General features: G+C 42.7%; 1 non-coding gene across 1 annotated transcript; it reads left to right on the forward strand.

The window, feature by feature from the left end:
- The first annotated feature begins 6834 nt into the window (after positions 1-6834).
- On the forward strand, positions 6835-6941 carry LOC118480661. The gene has a single exon (XR_004863641.1). It is a non-coding gene; the product is annotated as a small nucleolar RNA R71 (small nucleolar RNA).
- Positions 6942-10929: the final 3988 nt, after the last annotated feature.

The following is a 10929-nucleotide window of genomic DNA, read 5'->3' on the forward strand; positions in this document are numbered from 1 at the left end:
CTCGAAACAACTTCTTTCATGTAGATGTCTGCTAGGGTAGAAAACTTATCCGTTTCTTTGATAGCCAAGAAGTGAGCAGACTTTGTGAGCCGATCAACGATCACCCAAATAGTGTCATTCCCACGCTGGGATCTAGGTAAGCCCGTAACAAAATCCATGGAGATTTCTTCCCATTTCCATTGCGGTATCTTAGGCTGCTGAAGCAGGCCTGATGGTTTCTGGTACTCGATTTTAACCCTTGCACAAGTTAAACACTTGCCGACGTAAGTTGCGATAAGAGCTTTCATGTTTGGCCACCAATAAGTTGTTCTGATATCGTGGTACATCTTATCCGACCCTGGATGTACCGAGTAGCGAGACTTGTGCGCTTCATCCATCACAAGTTCGCGTAAGCCGCCATAAAGTGGGACCCAAATACGCCCCGTTACATAGTAGGCGCCGTCTTCCTTTTGTTCCAATTGCTGCCTCGAACCGCGCAAGGCTTCAGCCTTGACGTTTTCGGGTTTCAGTGCTTCTAACTGAGCAGCTCGTATCTGTGCAGGAAGACTGGACTGAATGGTAAGCTGTAGCGCTCGCACGCGCTTAGGTAGAGTGTCTTTCCGGCTGAGGGCATCAGCCACAACATTGGCCTTGCCTGGATGATACTTGATGGCGCATTCGTAGTCGTTCAGAAGTTCAACCCATCTTCGTTGACGCATATTCAAATCCTTTTGCCTAAGAATATGCTCGAGACTCCTGTGATCGGTGTAAATCGTGCACCTGGTACCGTACAGGTAGTGTCGCCATATCTTAAGCGCGAAAACAACAGCTCCCAGCTCTAAATCGTGCGTCGTGTAGTTCCGTTCATGAACCTTGAGTTGCCGAGAAGCGTAGGCTATCACTTTATCCCGCTGCATCAATACGCAACCCAGACCCTGTATTGATGCGTCACAATAAACCACGAAGTCATCCGTGCCCTCTGGCAATGAAAGAATAGGTGCGCTGCAAAGCCTATCCTTTAAGTACTGAAAAGCGGTCTCTTGAGTATTACCCCATCTGTAAACGACACCTTTCTGTGTAAGCATAGTGAGTGGTTGCGCGATCTTGGAGAAGTCTTTAATAAATCGCCTGTAGTAACCCGCCAAACCCAAGAATTGGCGTATTTCTGTTGGTGTACGTGGTGCTGGCCAGTTTCTGATCGAATCAACCTTGGATGGATCGACATGAATCCCATCCTTGTTCACCACATGGCCTAAGAAGTGGACTTCACGAAGCCAGAAGTCGCATTTTGAAAACTTTGCATACAGTTGCTCCTTTCGAAGAAGTTCCAAGATAAGGCGTAAGTGCTGCTCGTGCTCCTCCTGACTCTTGGAGTAAATCAAAATGTCGTCGATGAAAACGATAACAAACTTGTCGAGATAGGGTTTGCACACCCTGTTCATAAGATCCATGAAGACTGCAGGTGCGTTTGTAAGCCCGAATGGCATGACAAGAAACTCGTAATGACCGTAGCGAGTTCTGAAAGCGGTTTTGGAGACGTCCTCATCCCGGACTCTCAGCTGATGATACCCTGACCTTAAATCAATCTTGGAATAGTAACACGACCCTTGCAACTGGTCGAATAAGTCGTCGATGCGCGGAAGAGGATAACGGTTCTTCACTGTCACCTTGTTGAGTTCACGGTAGTCTATACACATTCTGAACGTACCGTCTTTCTTCTTCACAAATAACACTGGAGCTCCCCAAGGCGAAGAGCTTGGACGAATAAAGCCCTTTTCCAAGAGCTCTTGCAGCTGCTTCGACAGTTCTTCCAGTTCGGTTGGAGCTAAACGATACGGTGCGCGGGCTATTGGTGCTGCTCCTGGAGCTAATTCAATCTGAAACTCAACTTGACGATGAGGAGGTAAACCAGGTAAATCTTCAGGAAACACTTGAGGAAAATCACGCACAACTGGTATATCCTCCAGCTTCTTTTCCTTTGCTGATGCGTCAGTGACAAGTGCCAGAATGGCGGTATGTCCCTTTCGTAAACATTTCTGCGCCTTTAAGTAAGAGATGATGCCAACCACAGCACCACTCTTGTCACCTTGTACTTCGAGAGGTTCCTGACTGGAGCGAGGAATACGAATAACTTTTTCTTTGCATAAGATCTCCGCATGATGTTGGGATAACCAATCCATACCGATGACGACGTCGAAACTACCCAAAACTATGGGTATGAGATCAATCGAGAAAGTCTGACCCGCTAAAACAATGCTACAACCCTTGACTACATGAGCGGCTTCTACACTTTTACCATTTGCTAGTTCTACGACGTGTTTAGTGTCTAGGGGTGTTGGTGTACGTTTTAATAATTTACCCATTTTCAGTGACATATAACTTGTATCAGCACCCGAATCAAATAAAACAGTAACATAAATATCGTCGAGAAGAAACTTACCCATAACCACATTGGGATCATTCACTGCATCTCCTCGACCCAACACAAAAGCACGACCTCGAGCTTCATTGCCGTTGTTGTTGTTACCATTACCCTGATTGTTGTTATTCCCGTTGCCCTGGTTGTTGTTGTTATTGCGATTCTGGTTCAACTGAGGGCAATCGCGTTTGTAGTGACCTTCAGCCCCACACTGGAAACACCCCCGGTTTCCACGCTGTGGCTGCTGCTGCTGATTCTGTGGAGCTGGCGGTGGAAGTTGCTGGTTCTGATTCACTGGTCGCGCGCTTCTACAATCTTTGGCCTCATGGCCCATCTTGTGGCATCTTTGACATTGACTCCTGCGACATCTTCCACTGTGGTGTTTGTTGCACCTGTTACACCACGGGTGATTTCCCTTATAACCACTATGTCCCTGACTGCCCGATGACTGCTGACTCGGACTCTGGTAATCGTTGGTGCGACGTTGCTGAGTTTGGGACTGAACAGACGCTGATCCCCTGCTGGAATCCCCGTCCCACTTTCTTTTATTCTCGCTGGGTGTGGCAGAAGTAGCAGCAGTGGGAGTGACTGTAGTAACAGTTGTAGCAGTAGCGCCGACACGCTTCGGCAGTTTATTCTGATCCACTGCCTGATCGGTGATGCGGTGAGCGAGACGCTGTATTTCCTGGATATTGTTGAGGTTAGCCGAGGTAACGTGGCTCTGTATTTCTGGCACCAAACCTTTGAGATACAACTCGATACGCTTGTAAGGAGGGTCCACCATAGTTGGACATAACACAGCCAACTCATTCGATCTCTTGGTGTAAGCTTCGATCTCCGAACCAACCATTTTCAAATTATACAACTCATCCTCCAACTTGTGAATGTCTTCTCTAGTGCAGTATTCCCGCTTGATCAGTTCTTTGAATTCATTCCAGGGTGTGGCGTTAGCAGCTGCCAACCCTAAGATCTGCACTTGTGCGTTCCACCAAGTGAGCGCAATCCCTTCAAGTGTGCCAGTGGCGAACTTCACCCTGCGAGCCTCAGGGCATTCACACATTTCAAAAACCGACTCGAGCTTTTCAAACCAGTGGAGGAGTCCAACTGCCCCCTCCGTGCCACTGAACGAGCTAGGGCGACAGTCCATGAAATTCTTGAATGTGCACCCAGGTTGTTGCTGAGCGGGTTGACCTATTGTGTACGAATAGGGCAAAGTTAAGTACGAGAATTAATGTAGGATCTAAAGATCCTAGTGTCTATACTGCAGGGTGTACTACCTGCTTGGGCGGCTGCAACTGCCGCAGCAACGAGAGCCTCTAGCTGGGCTTGAGTCATGGTAATTCGTGCGGCCATTGATCTTCACATCAAAGGCAACATAAGTGAGAAAGGTTCGCGAATAGTGCGATGACAGAAGAGTGTAAGCACATAAGTATTCTCATGCAATGACAAGTTGTGAGCAAAGTAATGTAGGCATACTACGAGCGAAGTTCTAAGCAAATTCTAGCATGTAGGCAATAAACATAAACCTTATTACCTAAGAAGTTGAGTCTTGCACGTGGAGCGAAGCGTCGTTGTGGATCGTTGAGAGCACTGTTCTGGTTATAGTCTGGTTTTAATAAAAACGTTTTTCCATATTAAAACCAAGTTCTCTATAACCAATGGCTCTGATACCAATCTGTCACACCCCCAAAATCCACCTGCGGAGTATCACCGCTTGGGAGCGTGACTGACCAGGATCAAGCCACCAATCATATTGAACATAGCATAACATAAATAAAGTAGTTCGTAAAACCTCATTCAATACAATTGATGTTTCAAAACAAACATAGTATCAGTAGCGGAAGCATAAGTAAATAACCCAAGTAAACCATAAGTTCAATTATTCGAAATGTTTAAACATAGCGTTCATAATCCACTGCCCACAACGTCCCGCTCCTCCAGTGCAAGCTCCATAAGTACCTAAGGTCCTGCAAGGCATGCAGCAGATAATCAACAAACTAGTTGAGCGAGTTCACAGTTTATAGTTTAGTTTGGGTAATAGTGCGTTTGTTCAATTAAGTTTCGTATCGTATCAATTCCATCGCGGCCTCACAGGCATGTGTGCGAAGATCATGTTCGTTAGTTCGCGACCATAGTCCTTACCGACCAGGGTGTGTGCGAAGGCAATTTATCAGTTCGTTCGCGACCATAGTCTTTACCGACCAGGGTGGGTGCGAAGGCAGTTGAGTAGTTCGTAAGCATCAACAGTTTAATCGTTCGTTACAGTATCAAAGTATGCACAAGTAATCATCCAACCCATTCCCACCCTGGGAACCCATGCCTTGGCTGTGTGAACTCACCTTGGTTTGCTCGGTATGCTAGGTTATGCACTCACAAGTAATTTATTCACGTCCTATCGTATGCACGTATAACAAATCAGTTCATGTTCACAACGATACGCATGCAATTTAATGTTCACATAACAGTCAGTTTGCATATCGACACAACACGTATTATTTCACAGTAGAACATCAGCTATCATTCAATTCATGGTCATCTTTCGACACATTAGAGATCTTTCGACTAACAGGTATCATAGCTATCTTTCGAACAGAATGTTATGTTTCGAACTTAATGTTATCATTCGGTCATTGCTATCCTTCGGTCAACACTATGTTTCGAACATCTAGTATCTTTCGGTATCTTTCGGTTACTACCATGTTTCGAGTAACTGATATCTTTCGATGGATATCAGTTACGTTACAAGTTTCCAAGTTTTGCTGTGATTATCAATTAACACCAATATCACAAATCAGTTAACATCAACCAGATCAAACAAGCATAATTCCCATGTTTATCAAGAACCCTAATCTGAATAACAAGATTATTTAAACTATCCAACTTACACATAGGTGTCGATTACATGAACATGTCCGATTACCATATTTAGCCGATTATCAACCTGATTAACATACATATCCAATTCGTATACAAACAATCCGGCCGATTAATCAAACAAGTTTGACCGATTTGCTAACCGATCAACAACAACATCCTAGTAATCATGACTATTCAATCCAATTATATTTGCTAAACCTAGCTTATCCGATTCATGACAACATATAAACAACATATTGCAAGACCATTGATCAATCATGAAATCATACATCATAAACAACATCACACACTAACCGGAAATCGGGGTTGCGGAAATAAAATCCTTCGAACAGGGACTAAGTCTGCTTTGCCGTCGCACACACACAAAGGAACTAGGGTTTTTCTTAGAAAATAACCATCAGTTTACATGCACTCCCATATATACGTATCACAGTAATGGGCCAAGCCCATTGGAAAGACTGGGCCGAAACATATCGAAGGATATGTTTCGTGCTCGAAGGATATGTTTCGTGCTCGAAGGATATGTTTCGAGGTCTTCGAATCGAAGGTCATCCTTCGTGGTCCTTCGAATCCTTCGAACTGTATGACATGTTCCGATCTAGACTAAGTGTTTTAATAATAATCCTAACATTATTTTCTACCACAGCAAGTAATCACATATAGGCCAAATGACAATCGTTTCATTAAAACACAACACGTACAACTTCCAATTCACAATACAAACAACTAAACAGTCAAAGTCAACACGCATCAAGTGCGAAAGTGAAAATCAGAAACTCGAGTTGTCACAGATGAGATGAACTTGCGCTTTTGGGTTTGTTTCGATATTGCTGGGTAATGCACCTTGTGGTCTCTCGGCAAAATTTTGAGCTATTTGATTTAATTGTTTTTCTATGTTTTGAATACTAGCTTGTTGATTTCTAAAATTTGATTCTAATTGTAGAAATCTTTCCGAGTTTTTCTTTTCAGTGTCGGAGATGAGGCGAGATACAGTATCTTCAAGCCTTTCTCGTCCACTTTGTTGTTGAGTGAAATTTTGTGACTCATTCCTTGGTTGTTGAAAGTTTGTTCGTTGGGTTTGTTGGTTACTACTATTGCTGGGTTCTCTCCAACCAAGGTTTGGGTGGTTTCGCCATCCTTGGTTGTAAGTGCCCGTTGGAGGACCCGACGGCCTAGGTCTATTATCAATGTAGCTTAACGATTCTTGTTGAGCGTCCGTTTCTTTCATACAACTCCAATTTTCATGTGGCCCACCACACCCTTCACAAGCCATAACCGAGACTGTTTTTGTCATTTCTAATTTTTTTATTTTTGAAGAAAGGGCCTCGATTTGGGCTTGTAAAGAAGTGCTTTCATCAACCTTATGGGCGCCCGGGGCAATAGATTTATTGCCTCGGGGAGTGTGCCATTGAAAATTGGTTTGAGCAATTTCCTCAATTTGGTTATATATTTCATGTGGGCGGCGATTACCTAAAAGTCCCCCAGAGCTAGAATCAAGTGTCTGCCTTGTGTGGGGCAACAGTCCATTATAGAAAGTGGATACTTGTTGCCATATCGCAAGGCCATGATGTGGACACTTGCGTAATAGCTCCTTGAACCTTTCTCAAGTTTCATATAAGGATTCCCCGTCCTCTTGTGAATATGTATTAATTTCAGTCATTAATTTAACCGTTTTTACGGGAGGGAAATACTTATATAGAAATTTTTGGGCTAGTTCATCCCAGGTGTTTACTGATCCAGCTGGGAGGGCGTTGAGCCAAGCTTTTGCTCGGTCTTTTAGTGAAAAAGGAAACATTCGGAGGCGGATGGCGTCATTTGATGCTCCATTGATCCGAAAGGTATCACATATTTCTAAGAAATTAGTAATATGTAGATGGGGATCCTCGTCTGCAAGCCCATGGAAGGTTGCGGAGTTTTGGAGCATTTGTATCAAATGCGGCCGAAGTTCGAAGTTATTAGCTTCAACATTCGGTGCATTGATAGCGGCGCCTAGGTTACCTACGGTGGGTCGTAGATAATCCATGAGGGTACGTTGGTCCGCCATTGGAGGTGGATCACCCGAAACTTTCTCTTGGTTTTTAGCTTTTAATCGTTTTCTGAGAAAGCGTTCGGGTTCTTCTAGAGGTTCTTTTATGACCTTATTAGAACTGGAGCTCATACACTATGTAGGATTGGCGTCTGGTTCCAAGTCCTGCAATAAACACAGAAAAGAATGCTGGTCAGAAGGTTCACCACGGCCCCGTGCTCAGCGAGCACGGCCCGTGGTCGGAGTTACAGTAATTGTTTTCCAGATCCCAGTTACTGGAAAGTTGGACACGACCCCGTGTTGCACCGACACGGCCCCGTGTTCAGCCTTCTGTAACTTGGAAAACTAAAAACTGCCAGTAACGATGCTGGGCACGGCCCGTGTCCGACCAGGCACGGCCCGTGCTGAGCTCTGCAGAAGCTGAAAAACTAAGAAAATCCTAAAAAAATTAAAAAGAAAAATAAAAAATATGACTAGGCCGTTGATTCCTAACTTTCTTAAAATCCTTGTGTCCCCGGCAACGGCGCCAAAAACTTGATGCGTGTGAAGTGTAGTATATTTTTAATGTATATTTAAGCCCTTTTTACACCTTTAGCCAAGTTTTAAATTTATAAAACACGATATTTACTAACACTAAACACACATATGGGCAAGTGCACCCATCCTGGACGTAGTATAGTGTTGGTAAGATACCGAGGTCGTCCAAGAACACAAGAGCTTTTAGTATCGGTTTATCCTCAACGTCTAATCAAATCAAAAAGTTAGAAAAGATTTTTTAACTAAGAAAATAAAAACTAACTAAGTGCTGAAAAATAAAAATAAAATAAAAACAGATAGACAAGATGAATCACTTGGATCTGACTCGTATATTAGTATAACCTTTGATTATTTTCGCACTTTAGCACTTGTTTAAGAGATTATCTTAGTTATTGTAGTAGACCCCTCTTTTGAAGGCGACGTTACCCTCAACTCAGTAGTTTGAGTCAGCAAGGATACAATCCTAAAGGGTTGGATTATTGGAAGATAATGAATTAAGTCATTAATGCAAATTGTGGTAGGCCCCGCTTTTGGCGGTGACGTTACCCTCGGCTAAGTAGTCTGAGTCAGCAGGGATACAGTCCTAAATAGCCGGGTTATAGTATTAATAGTAGTTAACTTATGAGGGGGTCAAAGAGTTTGGATCCCCGCCATCCAATACCTATGGGCATTGAAGGAGATCCTACTAAATTTGACCCAGGTCCCTTGCAGGACCTCTAAACGCTGAACAAGGGCAAGACCCTTACCAAACCATTCCCTTAACCCCCGACCAGGTAGCCAACATACCTCCATATAGACCGTGGAGATATGAATGGTGAAAATCTTTTATTTTATATAGACAGTAAAATAATGCCAAGACACCACGGACAAACGATAAGGAAAGATCACCTTCAACATAAGCAACTAGTTATTAAAGTCATTAATACAAAACCAAATAAAAAGTGCAAAAGATTAAAAATAAAAAGTATTATACTAAACACTTGTCTTCACCAAGTGATGTAAGAGACTTAGGCAAACATGGCCTTTGATTGTCAACAACTCTTACGATCAATCTTGGATCCCGAGACGACTCACACACTCTATGATGGACAATGGATGATGGTGGTGGATGATGGTGTTATGGTGGTGGTGGGTGGTGGATGAAGTGTGAGAGAGGTGGTGTGCCAAGGGATGAGTTGAAATGAAACCAAGCACTCCTATTTATAGGCTGAACAGAAGGCTGGGCACGGCCCCGTGTCCGCTGGACACGCCCCCGTGCCCGTCTGACACTCTCTCTCTTCATTAATTATAATTCGCAATTACAATTAATGCGCCTGCTGTACTTTCGCCACGCCCCCGTGCTCACTGGACACGGCCCCGTGGTGGGCAATAGAAGCTTCTATAGGTTTGTCTTTTCTGCTGCTTCTTGGGCACGGCCCCGTGCTGGCTGAGCACGGGGCGTGTTCAGTCTTCTGGCTTCTCTTCTTTGCTTGGGAGGATGCCGTTGAGGGTTCGGGAAATCCACTTTTGTTCCTTTTCTTGTATTTTTGTTAGAATTAGCTGTCTTTTTGCTTCTTTTGTGAATTTGAGCTCATTTCATCCTGAAAATACAAAAGGAAGACAAAAACACTCTTTTCCAACATTAGTACTCAAAAAGGGTTAGTTTTATGCCTTATTTGATGTAATTTATATGTTGCATTTTACACACATCAATATACATATGTATGTATATATATATATATATATATATATATATATATCTATTCGAAATCTTGACATTGAAACGAATATAATCGACTATACTCATTTTATAAAAATATTCGTTTTCTAGACGATCGAAATAAATATAAATAATTATATTTATTTTATATGCTTTTCGAATACTAAACGTTTGAAATATACATGAATTCCGAATTTCGTCGATTGAAATAAATATAAAACGTTATATATATTTTTTTTATAAAAGCATATGAATTAACGACCTTTGAAATAAATATAAACAATTATATTTATTTTATAAAATTTTGCAAATAACGACGTTTCAAATAAATATAGATAATTATATTTGGTTTATAAAAGTTTTCGAGTCATCGTTGACTTGTAAAGCGTTCTTGTCGAGATATTATAAATTCACTTCCTACGTGATAAAACGTCGCCAAAAGAAAGACACTTCTATATTTATTTTTATAAGAAAGCTTGGATTTCAACTAGTGTCGTTTTTAAGCTTTAAATACGTTTTGGAATTCGGGTTTTTACGAAAATCGGACAGAGTTTCCTCTATTTTTGGAATAGCCCGACAACTCAAGTTATCGTTATTTTCAAAATTCAATCAACACATCAATCACAATGATAAATATCTTCTCGTAAAGTTATCGTGTACTAACTAAATATGTAAACTTGTATGCAAACTAGTCAAGATTCTACGGTTCGAGCTTGGTTCGCGTAAACTATCTAAACTAGCGTATATATATGAAAGTTCAACGCGTTGTTAAACTTTACCGGGTCATGCGTCGGCTGAGTTTGACCCGACAGTTGACCTTCTTTGACCAGTTTGACCAGCGTTGACTTGTCGACCCGAAACCCGCACTTGAATCTGACCGAGTTGCACCATATCAAGATCCGAACCACAAATCTGAACCCGAACAATTCCGTTGACTGGCTTGACTGTGTTGACCCGAGTTGACTCGGGTTTGACCGAGTTGACTCGGTTTGACCGAGTGGACTCGGTTTGACCGAGTTAACCCGGTAACTTGAATCGAGCCTGAACCGGAAGCATTCTGATGCTAACGATCGTTTACCGAAACCGAGCCAAACTAACTTGTACCAAATCTGACACAAAACTTAAGTAGCCATAATCATCACCACCACCTGGTGTCTCCGGCCGGCCAGGTCTGGTATGAGGCTGTAAGTGTGTGTGTGTTTAGGGTTTGCTGAAATGAAAAAAAATAAGGACCCTTATATATGTAGGGTTGTTAAATGGGCTTGGGCCCCAGGCCCACAAGCCCGTTACCAGTGTTTTGAGTGGCCTGATCTCATATCCGAAGCCTGTTTCCACACCCGAGTGTCGTAAAACAGAGTTTTTGGAACCGAAGCGCTAAAAATTGTGTAGTAT

This window comes from Helianthus annuus, chromosome 7, assembly GCF_002127325.2.
Source record: "Helianthus annuus cultivar XRQ/B chromosome 7, HanXRQr2.0-SUNRISE, whole genome shotgun sequence".
Taxonomy (NCBI): domain Eukaryota; kingdom Viridiplantae; phylum Streptophyta; class Magnoliopsida; order Asterales; family Asteraceae; genus Helianthus; species Helianthus annuus.